General features: G+C 40.7%; 1 pseudogene across 1 annotated transcript in view; it reads left to right on the top strand.

Annotated features, from left to right (window-relative positions):
- The window catches only part of LOC144633391 (uncharacterized), a 29,514-nt pseudogene extending 13,242 nt beyond the window's left edge, over positions 1-16,272 (top strand). Inside the window, exons 11-28 of the transcript XR_013567058.1 lie at positions 98-1,352; positions 1,427-3,661; positions 3,974-4,132; positions 4,773-4,964; positions 5,115-5,230; positions 5,705-5,948; positions 6,296-6,511; positions 7,411-7,506; positions 8,784-8,939; positions 9,456-9,493; positions 9,754-9,949; positions 10,174-10,296; positions 10,786-10,863; positions 11,193-11,343; positions 12,103-12,509; positions 13,008-13,415; positions 15,352-15,386; positions 15,867-16,272. The product of XR_013567058.1 is annotated as an uncharacterized LOC144633391 (transcript). The remainder of the gene's footprint in view (positions 1-97; positions 1,353-1,426; positions 3,662-3,973; positions 4,133-4,772; positions 4,965-5,114; positions 5,231-5,704; positions 5,949-6,295; positions 6,512-7,410; positions 7,507-8,783; positions 8,940-9,455; positions 9,494-9,753; positions 9,950-10,173; positions 10,297-10,785; positions 10,864-11,192; positions 11,344-12,102; positions 12,510-13,007; positions 13,416-15,351; positions 15,387-15,866) is intronic.
- The last annotated feature ends 1,119 nt before the right edge of the window (positions 16,273-17,391 follow it).

Raw genomic sequence — 17,391 nt, 5'->3', positions numbered from 1 at the left:
ACTCATCATCACCTCGTTGTTAATTTTATGGTACCACCTACTCTATAAGTGATTGAAGACTGCATTGTAACTGTTTCTCTTTTTCTTTTTACTTCAGGTTATACAGGAACCTTTTATCGTCTACCTTTCCTCGACCTCGTCATTGTCTAAGATGCTGGTAACTTCTTCAATCTCATCATCATTTACATTGACAAATGCCACTTCGGAAGTGAGAGACTCGAGCATTAATAATAACGCTTGCACCTAGCTTACCTTCAACCGTGAATGCCACAACTGTCACATATGCGACGTCTTCCATATCTGACTCAGTAACATCAACTCCCTTTCAGCGAAGTTCGTTTCTACGATCCTATTCTACATCCGGTTCACTTTCTCGTACTCCGCAGACGTTTAATTCTAGCGCCATGATTGCTACAATTTCAAGATCAGTCCTTACAGTGAGTAGCTTCGCAGGTAACAGAAGCCATTTCCCGTCAACAGCAGTGACCAGCTCTTCTGGAAATGCAAACTTTCCTCCCTCGATCATGTCCAGTAGAGGTTCCACATCGAACTCCACACGCTTGTCGGTTTATGCTTCGTCAACTGAAATGTCAAACAAAACTGTATTCACAGCAGCCTCGCTTTCGTTGGAGTCAAAGAGTTCAAGTCAAACACCGCATTTGCCAAGCGGAAGTGCAGCTCGTCAAAATTCAACTGTTTCGACGATTTCGTTGTCACGAGAAATGGCTTCAAGTCAAGCAACGTCCAATGTTTCGATACTGTCGTCAACAGGAGCGACGTTCCGTACTCCATCACCAAGTTACACCTCAAACCAAACTGTTTCGTTGGTTACACTGAATTCCACCGCTTCAGCAAGTAGGGCTTCAGTTTTAATAACCTCAAGTGGAACAAAGAACGCTTCCAAAACAACAAGCGTTGTCTTTCTAAATTATACGATGTTGACGTCAACCCAAGGAAGCACTGCTTCTAGTAGCATGATTGTCAACGTTACTTCATTTAATTTATCCGCTGCATCTATGTCAAGTAGGACTGTTTCTGCATCGGCAGCATCTGTTCTATCTTCACTATTGTCGAACGTTACTTCAACGGCAGTGTTTCTGCCTTCCAGGTCATTGTCACTGAATGCAAGTTTACATTCACAGTCCGTCGTGGCACAGAACTCGTCATTTGGTACTTCAATGCTAGCAACTACTTCCAAACATGCTATAAGCTCACGGACGTCTGTTGTCCTTCCCAGCACTTCGACGTCGAGCCATTCACAAAAGAGTAGAAACGCAACTATGTCACTTGGACATTCTGCAACGATGTTGACCCAGCAGTTCCACTGCTATAAATCAATCGACTCCAATCATTAGCACTGATAGTTTAAATGGCTCAAAAACGGCCGTTTCCCTTTTGACCTCAACAGCTTCAAGTTCGCATATAAATGCCAGTCAAGTTAAAGACGTTAACGACGAATTCGCGTAAATTAACTACATATACGCTGAGTGCAAATAGTTCTTCCCAACATCCAACACCTGATTCCTCTGTGACAATGCGGAGTCAAACTGCAAGTCCTCTCTACAGTGGGTCTTTACCTACACCAGACGTAACTAGTGTGAAGTCAATACGAAGTATCGCTTCAAATAGCACCACTGTGGTTAGCATAAGCAGTGTCCCACCTTCATATACAAGTTCAATTCAAACCTCGAGCCTTAGAGCAAATTTGTCACGACCAGTGGAAACGCGCACTTTAGTTGTCAACACGTCCACATCTACAAGGTCAACCACCACAACAAGTATTTCAGTAGCATTTACTTCAAGCGTATCACAAACTCCAGTCCTCCTTTCAAGTGAAAGAGTCAAACTAAGCATGACTACTTCACCTGACAGCAGACCTAGTCTCTCAGCTGCAAATTTTTCTACGACACGAGGTGTGTCGAGTTTACCGGTTTCCACTATAGCCCATACTACACCAGTTACACTGATGCCAACGCGACCAGTGACTTCCGTTCTGAGCTCTGTCGAATACAGTACAAGTGGCTTCACAGCTGTTACGAGTCAGGAAAGCTTTTCCATTCGGTCTGTACAAGAAAGCATCTCGTCCACACCGAGGAGATCACTAAACGCTACATCTTCAGTTACCACTGCTGAATCTTTGAGGACAATTTCTAGTAGAACTGATGTCCTTAGTTCATCGCCTACATTGTTTTCAAGCAAAGATCTTTCAAAGAGCACATTATTGAATACCACGCAAATGACCACACAAAAGAAATCAGTCGCAACACTTACGATAACATCTGCGCTTGTGACCTCGTTAATTTCGAGCGCGTCTGTAGGACGCTTAACGTCAGCTACTGTGATGAAATCTAGAGTTTCACTGGATTATAGTGCTGCCCGGTCCACAGTTATCTCTTTGGCTACTTCATTAACCTCGATTTTTTCTGTGGTGTTTCCAAAGTCTTCTCTGCGTATCCAACCTAGTAGTAGCTCCTTGTCCACAAGAAGAATATCAGAATCCAAGTCAACCAATGAGAGTACTCAGATTTCACCTTCTATCTCTGTTGATTTACCTCTAACAACAGAAATACTTCTTTCTACCCGAACCATTGAGCTGTCATCTTCCAGCTTGTGGGTGGCTACAACTTCAGTCAAGTCAAGCGTCATCGAAACAGTTGTTAGCCGATCTCTGATTCCCTCAATACCATCCAAAAGCAGTCACATTTCCATTTACCCCACTTCATCTGTTCTTGATTCATCTTCCGCGGTCAGTGAACGAGTATCATTTACCACTTCGACAGGTCTGTTGTCAACTGAATCTGTTAGTTCGTCTCAACCTATACCGCCAAGCTCAAGTTTATTTGCCTTGAGTAGAAGTAGTATGATGTCGGTACAGTTATTATCTACAACAAACGTGAAGGAGTCTTCGTCACCGCCGTATGAAAGAAGTTCGGTGTATTCTACTATTAAAACTGTAAGCCTCTTAAAGAAATCCTTCCAGTACCGCTATTTCAACTCCAGAAACTTCTTTAGACCTTTCTTCTTCTGTTGTACCCGTAACATCTTCGTCGATTCAATTTAGGACGTCATTGCTGAAAACTTCCGCTACGACGACGGCGATGGTAATGGGACCACTTCAAGTAAGACCTTAAGTCCTACCCGTGTGACAGGGACCTTCGTAACAGTGTCAGATGAATCGACTTCGACTGTCTCCATTTCGGAAACAACGCCGTTGTCGACCGTCCAGCTATCTCTGACCACTGATAAAGTTGTAACACCGCTGACACCAGTAAAGAGCTCATCGTCCTCGAAAACATCATCTGCAGTGAGTCCGTCAACAGAACTACCCACGGAGCCTGTTCGTCCGACTGCGAATGCTAATAGCAGCGAAGGGCTCGTTGGTATACAATTACTTGTACCATTAACCGAGGACGAAGGCAATGGTTCTTTCCGTGAGGTGATCGAGTTGAGACTTGCAGCAGCGTACAGGTGGGGTCAGGAAAAAGGAAGTGAGCGGAAAAAACGGGACCTAGCGTGGATTGATCAGAAACCCTGGAGAACAGCTCCTGTTAACCTAAATAACAGGCGCAAGTTTGAATCGTGGACGAGAAGTGCCTCATACCAATTGTACGAGAAACGTGGCAGAAGATTTAGAAGACAAGAAGATAACATTGTTGTGCTGGTAAGAAAAATGCAGTTCATTTTATTTTAAAACTATTCTTAAGCTTTTTGCCAATGTACCGTGTTCTGTTGTTTTATAACCAGAATTTTATGAAACCGAATTGAACATTAGGTTGTTATTTTTGGTATGTTTTTGCTTTGTTTTGTATAATTGTTGCTGTTGTTTCCGCTTGTTACAGCATCATCTTTACTTGATATCATGCGGAATCAGGGTATTTCCGTAAACAAAAGAGCCCTCATGAAATAAGTATCTGTCGTAGAAGACTACTTAGCAAGTTAATTAACAAGTGTTTTGTTTGCTTGATCCCTACAGGCCGACACCATTAGACGAGCGAAGGAGATCGTAGGAGAGGAACTTGTGGACATAGAGTACCGGGTTTTCGATGGCCTCACTATGTTATCTGCTGAACATGTCGTCGAGACAATGAACAGGCTGAGTGAAGCTGAACTTGTTGCTACTTTGAAATATGGGGTGAGTGACATACGACTGTTTATCTATCTTTTCTAAGCTCAGGATCTTAGTTTATCGGTGTCATTGCTTCAGCTTGCCAACGTCATTTCACTTCTAAATGCAAAGCGTGAATAAGCTTTTATCCGTCAAAACGTTATAGGTATAACACGTTTTAAAGATATCTCAATTCCAGGTGTGTTATGTGTGCAACGTTATTTCACTTCTCTTTGCCGCACTCTGTTATTATTAATAGTTAATATTAGTATTTTTTCTGTTGTTGGTACTGTTTATTGTCCTCTGATTTGTTTGTTTGTTTGCCTTTCTGTTGTTGTTGTTGTTGTTGTTGTTGCTGTTGTTGTTTACGTCAGTAATGATTGCAACACCAATTCACGCTCCAGTAGCTTTAGCAAAAATTGCCTGTGTTGTGTGCAAATCTCTTTAACTCGAAAGAGTACCAAACATTCATTGGTGAGAAAGTCCACCTTATTTTTCACACAACGTTTAAATTCTAGGGGTTTTTTTGCCAGAGCATTGAGATATTTGTTATATCAACATTAATTTATCTCCGAGAAGTGTACTGTAAAAATCCATTGGTTTACGTTAAGAAAACAGCGAGAAATATACTCGTAGTTCAAACCGTAACATTCTGTATTTGTTTTAGATGACCTTGAGACCGTACGTGGTGAAAGAGGTGGAGCCTACAAGCGCTGCAAGTACTGGCACAAACTGGGCGACTCTGATCCCAGCTATTGCTGTTCCTATAGTCGTGGTCCTGTTTCTTATTGCTGCCTTCGTGTGGGCAAGATTTGTTGCAAAGCGAAAAAGAGACCAGAAAAAAGTCAAGCCGCTTAAGGTAGTTTTTGTGTTCATGTCTATAATTTGAAATGTCTCGGGACAACTGCAGTAAAGATTGATTTGTAGCTCTGAAAAGCTACCTTTGTCCCTGTGACTGATGTGTTGCTTTACTTTTATTGATCGTTTGTTTTCTGTTGTTTTGTTACAGGAGACTCAGTATAAAAACCTTGAGGTTAAGGTTTTGCCCTCCCATGATGTTATTCCCCCTAAAAATCTCCACAAACCAAGAAAACATAAAAGACCAAGGTTTGTACTTCTTACAGTGTACATTATCTTATATGTAAGAAGCTACGATTATGATTGTTCGTTCGTTCGTTCGTTATCTTATTTCGTAGCAGTGAATATTTGATATCATGGATTTCCAAAGTCTTCAGTTTGCATAAGACGTAGTGAGCTTTACAATACAGGAAGACTACTCCAAGACGACAATTAAAGGAAAAGGGACACGTCTGCAGGCGGGCTAGGTGTATTCAGAACGACATTTGTATCGGGCAAGTTCTTCGAAACTTTTAAAACAGAAACCGTCACCTTCTGGCATGAAAGGAGTGGACGATTCTTCTTGTTTGGTCATTTTACTGGAAAGGGTGTTCAATTAAACTGCTTTCACCTGTTTGGTTTTAAAGAAATTAAGGCACTATCCAGGACCAAAATCCTTCCTATAAATGCCTCTTTCTTTCAAAGGCTCAAACGTTTTTTTTTTTTTTTTTTTTCTTATCTTGTTTTAACCAGCATTTCCAGCACAACCAGTAATAGTAGTAGTGACGTGCCTTCCAAGTGTCCTACACTGCCCCATCCAGATTACTCTCCTCTTGTGGGTCCAGTCAAACCTAGCCAACAATACAGAAGAAGGGCAGATGGCAAAGATATCGATCACAAACCCATGAAGACTAAACCACCTCCTAATAACAATACAATTGTGAATGGACACGTCACACACGAACATCATGTCAAGACGTCTGGAGACACCAAGGACAGCATTGAGGTACGTAAAGATGTTTTTTTTCCCACTTAAAAGCAACAAGGAAATGACTTAAATTAAGAAGGCTCGATGTAGTGTTTTTAGCCCTGGGGTGGTTGTTCTGAAAATGAAAATTTTTGCCAAAATACACCATAATGATCAAATATGACCAAAGTTTACTTTTTTACAGGTCACTTACTCACAAAGGTTACCACAGCAACAGTGTCGTTTTCGTTTAGGGTGGGGGGAATACGGAAGGAGGAAGGCAAGGGAGGGGAACGGCAACGACTTATTTTGTTTTTGTTTTTAGAGAAGGAAGAACGTAGCATGATATTACTTCAAATAACATGTCTGTTTTTTATTCATTTTAGATGGAGCACTTAGCAGGCGTTGTAGAGAACTATCCACAGATGAGAGACGAGAAGCTGGCCAGCACTCATGGTCGCGAAGAGTTATCTGTGCGCTTTGCAAAGCTACCACCGCTTATAGAGACTTCTCTCGTTGGACGAAAATCCTCCATCCCAGAGAAAGTAAAAGAAGAGAAGAAAGAAAAAGAAAGAATCATTACTGAATCGGGAGTACCTCAGGTACAGCGCCTTTTTGTAGTTCCATTGGAACTAGTAAAAATTGGTTTATATTTTGATATGTTTATTGTTTCGTGCCTCCTGTTAACAAATTAAAACTTCGACTGGTTTAGCTAGACTGTTTTTTAAAAACAAAGGGACCGTTAATTATTTTTTGGATAGGGGTATAGGTGAGAAATATGAGGGTTAATGGCTGTCAGAATCTTGAAACCAGTTTTCAAGGGGGGTCTTAAAGTTTTCCATAGCAATCTCAGGGTCCTGCACTTGTATTCGTAGTTGACAACGTCATGTAAAGTTTATGGGGAAGAATGTAGAGCTTTGCATTACACTGGTGACGAGTTACAGTTCAGTACTCTTACATGCAGTGGTATATTGACAGGCCATTGGAAAAATACCAATTTAAAAACAGTATTTTATTCTTGATACGTATGTGTTAGTTATTTAACAGATGTTATTTTATGTGTTTTTGTGTAGTACGGTGTAGGGACCTTTCCTGGTAAGTCATGGTGGGGGTGAAGACAAAAGACGGGAATTTACTAATTTCATTACTCGACGGCCTCCCGTCGATAAATAATGGACAGTACCTTACTCCTTCGCTGCGAGTAAATAATTATAATTAACTTTATATAATTTAAAAACATAATCCCTACTGCGAAATGATATACTAACGTACGATTCTTTAAACAAAAAGACTAACTAAAACAGTAAATCATTGCAAACATCTGATGTTAAAATATCGGTAAATTAACTTGAATTAAACCGTAGAAATACTCTTACGGAATCACCTTTTTTAAGTTATAAATAGATCGAGCCATGCTAAAACGAAAGCTTCCGGCAATACAGGCCATAAACTCGTAAATTAACTTAAAACAAGACGCTGGAAACTGCGTATCTATTTACAGGCATGGCTGGATAAAATGAAAATGATTGAACTTCAAAATATAGTGGCTGCTAATGACGCTGAACTAAATGAAGACGAAGATACTCTTAATCTTAAGGTAAACAACAAAGTAAATAAGTAAAGTACTAGACTATTATTACCTTACAATAATTTCAGTAAAGTAACAAAGATGAACGCATGTTTTAATGTTATTGCGCGTATGCCATCAATTAATTGTCCCTGCTTTAAACTGTGAAACTTTTAGACTTCATTTTATGTGTTCACTTTATGTCAAGTTTATTGTTATAAAATCGTTTTTTTCTTAATAAGTAACTGATTTTCTAAAGTGCGTTTAAATTATTTCTTTATATTTTTCGGAAGCTACAGTCGCCAGCTCTGCACCGTTACTTAATTGCATGTACCTCGCATTAAGAAATAATTATATTTAAAGAATATATATCAGAAAGTAGTATTGAGAAAAAGAAAGAATTGCGTGCGTGTTTAAAGTGAAGATGAGATGTTCAACATGACACGAACATGGGACAAGAAAAAGTCTGAGTCCCCGACGGGAATCGAAGGCTACGTTTACACGGACACGGTTATCAATCGACACGGTTTCATGACCTCGAAACCGCATCGAAAACGACACGGTTTCGAAGTGTTTACACGGAGCCTATTTAACGATTTTCCGACTGTTTTCGAATGTGATTGTATAAGCAAGCGCTGCTCTCTATGCTTGTTTCACCATGTTTACCCTTCGCAAGCCAGCCAGTTCGTGCCAAAATACATGGCCGTTTTCAAATCGATGCGGTTTCGTCGTTTTTGACCGTTTACACGACAGCGAAACCGTAACGTTTTGAAAACGCTCCACTTTTGACAGCGTTTTCAAAACGACCCGGTTACAGTAGTGGTCTCGATCGGTGCCGTGTAAACGAAAGGCGTAACCGCATCGCTTTCGATGCGGTTACAAATGAAACCGTGTCCGTGTAAACGTAGCCGAACCCATGGCCTCCCAGATACCGGTTGGGCGCTCTAACCAACTGAGCTACGAGAGACTCGTTGTGAGCTGTTTAAAGTACTTTGGGAGAGCTCAAAAGTTTAGTTCGATACAACCCATGCAGCCGAGGGTTTACATATTTCGTGCTTTCAAATTTACTTCTTAAGTTCTCAAGTGTTTGCTAAAGGCCATATAAACAAGAAGCAGTAGTTTTCTATTTTCTTTTTTTTTTAAACTAAAACAAACAAAATGCAATAATTCGTCAATTGGCATCGTTAACATAGCCTTGACAAGACCAGAACCAATCCGAGGGCTTGTTATATGATCAAACCTTTTTTTTAAAACGTAATAGTCCATGTAATGACTACCTAACAACCTACCACTCTATGTAACTTTAGGCAAATGTGGAAAGATGGAGAAATAAGATGCGGCATCGAGAGAAACTACGCCAGGACATGAGGGAAAAGGAACGCGAGAGAGATAAAAAGTTGAGGAAACTCGATCGTGAAGAAAGGGCAGACGACGAGACAAAGAGACAAGACGACAAATCAGAGGTTAACTGCAAAATTATGTTCAATCACTAGTTCACGTTTTCCTCTGTTTTAAAACGACATGTGGTGCACAAATTACCATGTGATGATCGGTTTGATTTCCATGAAAATGAACGTGTGAGCTTCATATGAAGTGTTTTGCACCAGCTTTTATTTGAAACGCAGGCAAGAACTGAGAAATAGCCAGTTTGTTCGTACACTTAGGGTGCTTTTAGAACACAAAAGCAGCTATTTCATAAGCGGCCGGCCTAAGACATTTTTTATTATTTTTTTTGGTTTCTTCCTTTCCATTGTATTCGCTGCAGCCTTTTTCAGCTCACGAGATAATACAAGGAGGGAAAAATAGATATCGATCTTCGCAACATAACTGTAACATAAAAACTCAACAGCTTACATGTAACTCGCAGAGTGGCGTGATGAGGAAACCGCCATGCAGCACAGCAAAAAAAATTGTAAAACAAGTTTAGAGAACTGTAATGCTGACAAGGAGCTTAATAGGTTTCATTTTTATATTTTCAGGCTCATTCTATTATATCACACCGAAGCCTCACAGCAGAGTAAGTTGTTATTTCAATTTTTGTTGTAGCTAAGTGCATTGTTACATCCATACTTCACCCTCCCATCCATCCTTCCGTCAATCCACGCATCCACCCACCTATTCATCCATTTACTAAGCCACCCCCGTCCATCCGTCCGTCCGTCCGTCCGTCCACTGACCTCCTCATCCCCGCCGGTCTATTGCGCCAGACCTTAAAAAAAAAAAAGAGTCAAAGATTTCAGCCATTTTTAATAACAGTTTATTTATTTTCTTTACCAGGCGTAAACGAAGGTCTCGTTTAGAACGCTGGCGTAAAAATCGGGTGGGGACTTCAAGTTCAAAGGGCACGAGTAGCAGTAGTAGCAGCAGTAGCAGCAGCAGCTCAGACAGTGACTCGGAGGGAAAGAAGAGAAACGAGAAGGAGGAAGAAAAGAAGAGAAAACGAAAGGAGAAGGAGAAAAAGAAGAAAGCAAAGGTATCTAAAACTCGCTAGTTTTAAGCTTTACATGATACCTCGGTCACTCAACCATTTTTCGGTTTGTACTGTTATTCATATCATCTTTCAGTACCGCAGACTGCTTTCAGTGTATCAGCTCTCAGACTGACTGATTAAACTATTTAAAAGCCTCATTCTCTATCTATAGCTCAAAGCCTATCCTAATGTACAGCCTGATATCATATCTCTCTTTTGCTCTCTAGGTTCCACCCCTCGCAACAGGCCAGGCTGCTAAGGCCACTGCCCAAGAGGCACTACGAGAAACAGCTTGGACAATCAGAGAAACTCCGGGTGTACGCCTTGTATCTGTCAGACCACACAATGAGGTAAATATGCAACTTCAATATACTGCGCTTATTCAGTTTTAAACAGAGTGAATGTTTTTCTTTGTTTCCTCAGTTAGGCATAAATTTAGTTTTATTTTCGACTTGCACGCGACACTGTGCTTTTCAAGGGAAAAAATACCACAAAGCTTGTACCTCGTCAAAGCCGCTATTTTTACTTACCCGTTATAAATACCACGTTGTTTAAAAAACTAGAAGCCTACCGCGCTCAGTGTGGCTTGTTTCGGGCGCACGGTAGGGCACTGGGTGTCCAGAAAATTGTAGTGTACGGAAATGTTTTACAAGTTTATCCCCCGGTAATCAAAAGGTCCCTACGAAGAATATGCAGGTATTAAGAAGACAGATTCTGTCTTCCCTCCTTCCTTCCCCCTTACCTTCCTTGCTTGATTCCTTTCTTTTTTATTTCTTTCCTTCCGCCATTCCATGTTTGTAGTAATCACTAATTTATTTTATTTTTTCTTTATTCAACAGGGCTGGGAACAACAGCCAATTGAGCCCGCGTACGTGCAGAATGGCATTCCAGCTCACAAGGTTCCACAGACACGTCCGGTAAGAAGTCAAGGCTATTTTTTGCTAGATTATTACAAGAAATACGTACCAGGAATATTAAAACTAAACAACAGTACTCATTTAGCATTAAAATATCTTCCCCGTTCTAAATATTGAATTGTGCTAATGCAGATGAAGCAAGTTCAAAGCCTTTTATTTAGTAGTTTGTCAACTGCTGTTGTGTTTATATGCAATTTAAGGAACGTGCTCCGTAAAGCGCTACAATGTTTATAAACAATCTGCGATTTGAGCAAACGCGTTTGCTCAGACCGTTTGCTCAAGTCAGCAACCTAACAAAATAAAAATAATTTTGAATCGTTCCTGTCCAGGTATCCTCTCGGTCACAACAAAGAGAACGAGTTCATCACTTGCTGGAAACTGGTTATCCAGTTTTATCTGTGATGCCAACGACTCCTCTTGTGCGACCAACCACAACCGAATATCCTGAAGAGGAGGAAGAACAGTACGAGGATATGGAAGGTACGTTGGTGGTCTGAGCTGAAAAATTATGGCGAAAAAAAAAAAAGGAATTATTTTAATCCCGGCCTCTTGCGCTTTGAAGTTGGTTCCATTTTTCTCAAATGACAATATTTTTTTAAAAAACCATCGACTGAAAAGCTCACCTATTAAAGAGACTTGATAGCTAATAAGGAAAATCTTTATACATGCTTCTTATTCAATAAAATTTTCGAAGTCAAGGCCAATTTACTTGCTGCCTCCCTATTCCTCATGTTAGGAGCAGGAGTGGCTGGTTGGTGAGAACCTTCTTAACCTGAGTTTTATTCCTGGACCCGGCGTCCAAGGGTTTTTTCCGAGGGTTTTTCCTGGTTCCCCCCCCCCCCCCCTTTCCAACAGGAAAAACGCGTCATATCTCATACATGTACACTTTATTTCGAGAGTTCTGAGAGCTTTTCCGAGTTAGGTTAAGAAATTAAATTGCATTTACATGTGCATCCTTTCCTGTGGTAGACATGGTAGGTTCATATTTACTATGGCGTTTGGTTATCCTGTGTGATCGCTAGACAAAGAATCACATGGTTAAGTCGACATTAACCGTATAGCTGTTTTAGACTTCTGTCCTTATTGGTCTCTGGAGCTTATTGTTTTAGGGATACGGTCACTATTTTTAGGTCGTTTATGTTTGTGTAGTGAGCCGTGACAGGCGTTGTTTAGACAGATGCGGTTTGCTTCAATGATGAACTTTTTTTCTAACTATTCTCCCGCCTTTTCTTTAATTAGGCTTAGATCCCTACATTCCACAGTACGATCAAGACATATATCTAAAAGACGACACCATTCCAAATGGTCCTCCGCCAGAACCAAGACAAGCTTTCGGTGGCCCGACATATTACGACGAGGAGCACATTTATGAAGAGCCTGCTTTTACGCCGGCGTCGCTACCTCATACCCGCCTCGTAACCCCTCGACAAAACCAAACACGCGCACTTATTCCAACCCAGTATGCACCTGGGTATGTAGGAAGGTCGAGAGGCCGACCTACTTCGGCATCACAGCATCCCGGAGCCGCCAGGTCGACCAGATCAGCCAGACCAACCTCTGCTAGGACGGAGCCAATGGCCCGGTATGCTCCCTCACCTGTCCGAGCCTCGCCTCCCGACCGAAGCATGGCGCAACCACCTTTGCCGGTAAGTGAAGAGGATTGGACTTTACCTTGCTGTGTGCTCAAAGTGTTTGGCAAATTAGTTAGTAACTCAAGATCCACATTTTATTCGCCTTTATGTTTTTGAATCCCTTGCAACTCTCTTTCTTAGAATTTTAAATGGGCTATGTCACACAATTCTGGGCAATTTCGGCACTGACCAACTGGTCGTAGAATAACTGAAATATCACAATAACAGCGTAAAACTGTAGAAGGACTGAAAAGAAACAAAGAAAGGCCGAAAAGGGGCATAGATGGGCAAAATTTGAGAAGATTAAAACAGATTGCGTTATCTTAATTTGCTTGAAAGTGTCATTTAGAATGTTCGAAAATAATCCTTGTCTGTTATGTGGCCGTGATTTTGCCAACAAAAAACGTTTGCTCTGCCAATTTAAAGTTTAGAGCTCTAAATAAATCTAAATAAATACAATTACCCAAAATACCGTGACCTAGCCCCGTTAATTGTGATTTGCGATTTTTTCAGGGGTCCCGGTACATGATTAACAATCGTCCCACAGTCGCTACCGCCCCTCAACCGAGTATTGGTACTTCTCCGCGTTATATGGTAGACCCTGAACGAAGACAAGCACCTCCCAGCTCTTTTGAAGGAGCACGTGTGATCCTATCACGTGCTCAAGCCAACGTCGACCGTTTCGAACAGGACAGCAGAGTTAATGTCCCGGATGAAACCGACGCAGCACCAACATCAGAAGCTTTGTACGCCACGCCTCAGAAGAAGACACACGCACAGCCCATCATACGACATACTCAATCTCCAGCGCAAAAGGGAAATTCACCAACCAACTCACGATTAGAAATGGCGGCAATGGAACGTGCCGAGCTAGAGGCGCAACTGTTGGTGTCGCGTGCCTTAGCTCGTGCCAGAACAAACGTAAGAACATAGAACTTATATCACTACTGAGATTAATTGGTGTTGCTAGTCCTGCTGAATGAAACTAAAGCAAGAAACCTCAGAGACGATCTATTGTCCATGTACAACATCATACTTTGCTTGCGTTATATGTGGAAACACATAGGAGGACTAACGCCTCCTGTCAAAATGTCATTTGCGTTCGTACATAGTAAATTAAGTTTGACGTCTCAGTCTAGGGGATTAAACGGTCGGTTCACATCCCCCAAAATTATTGGCATTTCTTTTCAGTTCATGGCGTGTCTGTTACTAAGCAACGAAGTGACGTGATGGTGTCATACTGATCGGAGTATGCTACTTTTGATAAGGCAACACCATCAGAACATCTGTGTGTACTTCAAAAAATGTTAAAATGTTAGACAAAATGTTAGACAAATGTTTTGTGACTCGTTTTTGACAAACAAGTGCAGCACTTGAAAGGTAGCACACGCATAGAACAAATACAGATTCAGTTTCTTTTTGCTCACCCCTTGTGTTTTTCAATACCTTCATGTTATGTTTTCTGAGTCACCGATTTAATATTTCCCCGTTTTGTGATACCACGCAGAATAATCACATTTAAACATATCGTTGTCATTGATCACTAGTTCTTAGGGAACTCTCCAATTGTGAGAACTGGCCGGCCGGTCCGGTGGTTTGAATGTTAAATGGGCTTGTCTTCACGATATTTTCCCACAAATCCACCACAGACAGTGTACAATATTTATACATTGGCGGACTGACTTGACAGGACGAATCTGACTAACAACGAATTTTTTTTTTCTCGAATATACCGGACTGGTCGGCCAGTTCCGCCTAATGGAAAGCGCCATTAGTTGCGTTTATGTACTTGCCGAGGTTCATTTTAAGAACAAAAGGTAGTTTACAAATTTAGATTTGGTTCATACGATTTATGGGTGTAAAATTTGCATCATGCTCTTGACTATTGTAAATATAACGAAGGAACAAAGATGCTAGTTGCAAAAGGAAAATTTCTGAAAAAAAAAACAAAGCTGCTACAAATAAAATAAAAGATTTGCTTATTCGATGAAAGATATTTTATTAATACTAATATATGAACTGATCAAATAATTTATACTTGTGATAATACAGATAATAAAATTAGTATAAATTACAAACGGTGATGGAAAAGGATAAAATATGTGAATAAAATTACTTGAATTTATGTTATTTCTGGTTTCTGTGAACTCATTGTTTGCTTTACTGAAAAGGAGTGAGCTCTTGCCTCAGTGACACAGAAGAGGCCTCCCTGTAAAACAGTGCGGATTTAAACTGACTTCTATCTTAACCCGATAACAATTATCATAACCTGCTAATTCAAGGTATCATAATCCATAACCTGAGTGTAACCTTCAAAATTACTAAAATATACCCCTGGAATAATAACTTAATATTTGACCACTAACAAAGTCATAACATAGTAATACTAATGAACAAAGTTGAATAACGATAAAAGATGATAAGCTGAACACAGATGTACTCAGAAGCCTTTAAGGTGAGGCAATGTCTTTATAAAATGTTACAGTTATTGTTTTGTGACACTATATTTATATATTTCAGTTGAACCTTGAGCTTTAAGCTAAAGTAATACACGAGTTCAGATATATTAATGATTGTAAAAAACAAATTAAGTACTCGCATTTTATAGTATTCAAATATAACTTCTTTTAAGAAATTTAATTGGAAACTAAGTTAAAACATAGTTTGTTCGTTAAATCATGCTATCGATATCCTTAATGCACCAGTCGCAAACTCTCTGAGCTTCAGTGAGAGACAAACACTTGTTTTTAGATGCCTGCCTGCCTGCCTGACTGAATGACTGACTGACTAATTAATTGATTGATTGATTGATTGATTGATTAATTAATTGATTTTCTTGTTTTGTTAATTTCGCCAGAGGAAGAAGGACACGAAACAGCAAGACACTACTTTGTAAGTGACTGTTTAGTTTAATTTTCATTTTAGTCGAATATTCATTTTGTTCTGATGTTCCGAACGTCAGAAAATCATGATCACATTGGCGTCTCCGTCTCATGCGAGGGAGGTGAAACAACAAGTCGGCCATTAAGTTTCAAGTTTAATCGGCCGCGATTAGGGAATTAATCTTCCTCCGGAGATGTTTTAAATTTGACCCGCCCATTAGAGACAAATAAGCGCTGATCGGGCTTTGAGCAGCGGAATCTAATCGCAGATAATATTTTAATCGTGGATTAGCATATATAAACGTGGATTAGCGCTAATCGGGGCTTTGACGACCGGACCCAAACATTTAAAGTCATGTTACAACCATGCTTGCCCTTTTTTTCTTCCCCCGACCGCTTTGTTTTGAGTTGAGTGAAGAAGGGGCTAGGTACACTTGTGATCTTTGTGGACAATAAATTGTTGTTCATCATGTTTTTGTTCCGTTTTCAGGAAAACGCTACAACTTGTAAAGAAGCGCATTGTCCAACATGGAGTTAAGAAGAAAAATAAGAAAAAGACAAGAAGCAGCAGCAGTAGCAGCAGTAGTAGCAGTAGTTCCAGTTCGAGCTCAGACGAGAGTGAAAAGAAAAAGAAGAAACTTAAGGATCAAAGGAAAACGAAGTCACTTGGCAAACAGGTGGTGGATCAAATGAAAACGAAGTCGCATAGCAAACAGGCGGTGGTACGCCCCCTTCCAGCCCCGCCTCGTGGATCTAAAACATGAGATCTGCACAACGTCAAATTATTAACTATAAAGAAGATTTAAAATTTATAGTCTAAAATATTATATTTGAGAGCAGTTATTTATTACGAGTTAGATTGTACGTTATACAGAAAATAAATGTTTGAAGGTAATCAAGAATTCCTGTCTTAACATTTATTACGGAACGTGAACTTGGATTATTTGAAGCTGGCCGAATTTAAAAAAGTCACCAATTGTGGATCAGGGGTGAAACCCTTCCAACTCCTGAACGTTGAGTTAAACATTTTCGGGGGTTCCCCATCGTCTCGCACGACAGACAGTTTACACCAGTGCCGCAAAAAAAGATTGCTCTTTGCGTGTAAACATACCGTAATAGGTTAAATTGTTCAAATTATGACCAGGCTAGTAAAGCCCTGAGATGTTTTGTTGGACAATCAGTGGAAGAGTAATCATCCAACGGGTTCGTCCTTCACAGAATGCCCATCTCATTTAAAATTGTATTTTGCCAAAATCTTTAAGTTCACCATTGATAATCAATCCCAGTCTTCTGCAGACATTATCATCCTTATTGTTGTTTGATGTTATTCTCTCATGGCGTTATTTTCCGGCAAAGTTCGTTTCAGTTATTGGTCATCGGAGATGGTGCATACCCATATTCCGGAATACGTGATACTGCTATCAGATGGATATTTAACAAATTCCTGCGCGGTCGCCTGTCTTGCCGCGGGCCGTGGCCGGGGCTCGCGCGGGCGGTGTCAAGGTCCGACATCGGCGTTGCCGCTCGGCACGCCCCTCTTCGCGATTGTTGTCGGTGACAGAACGTTCACAGACCATTGGGCGCGCGCATGTGTTGAAATAATGTGGATATGTGTGCTAGTCAATCACATGTAAAGCATGTGACTTCTGCAAGAACACGATGACTGCGGTCTGAACTGCAACTCGGTCTTCTTCTAGCGCAACCCAGAAATGAATCCACATACACCCCATCCCCTGACTCGTCCCCAGTCGTCTTTTAGTCCGTCTTAGTCGACTGCTAACCGGAGGGATCAGGATCATCATCCCGTCTTCTTTCGCTAGAGACGCTGGGGTGAGTCAGCCCCATCCCTCGGCTCCCTTCACGTTCACTCCACCTTGGGTACAAGTTTAGTGTATCGTTTGATTGGGCAGTTTTCTGTCTCGTATAAAGATCACCTGGATGTGCCTTGACATACAATCTCAGGCGAAAAGATAGAAGGACACTTAACGTTTGTGTCTTTTTTAGTATCTTTTCTG

The sequence above is a fragment of the Oculina patagonica genome, chromosome 12, assembly GCF_052425735.1.
Source record: "Oculina patagonica isolate OP01 chromosome 12, crgOcupat, whole genome shotgun sequence".
NCBI classification, from domain to species: domain Eukaryota; kingdom Metazoa; phylum Cnidaria; class Anthozoa; order Scleractinia; family Oculinidae; genus Oculina; species Oculina patagonica.
Note: the sequence above shows the minus strand (reverse complement) of the source record. Positions and strands in the feature narration are given on the sequence as shown.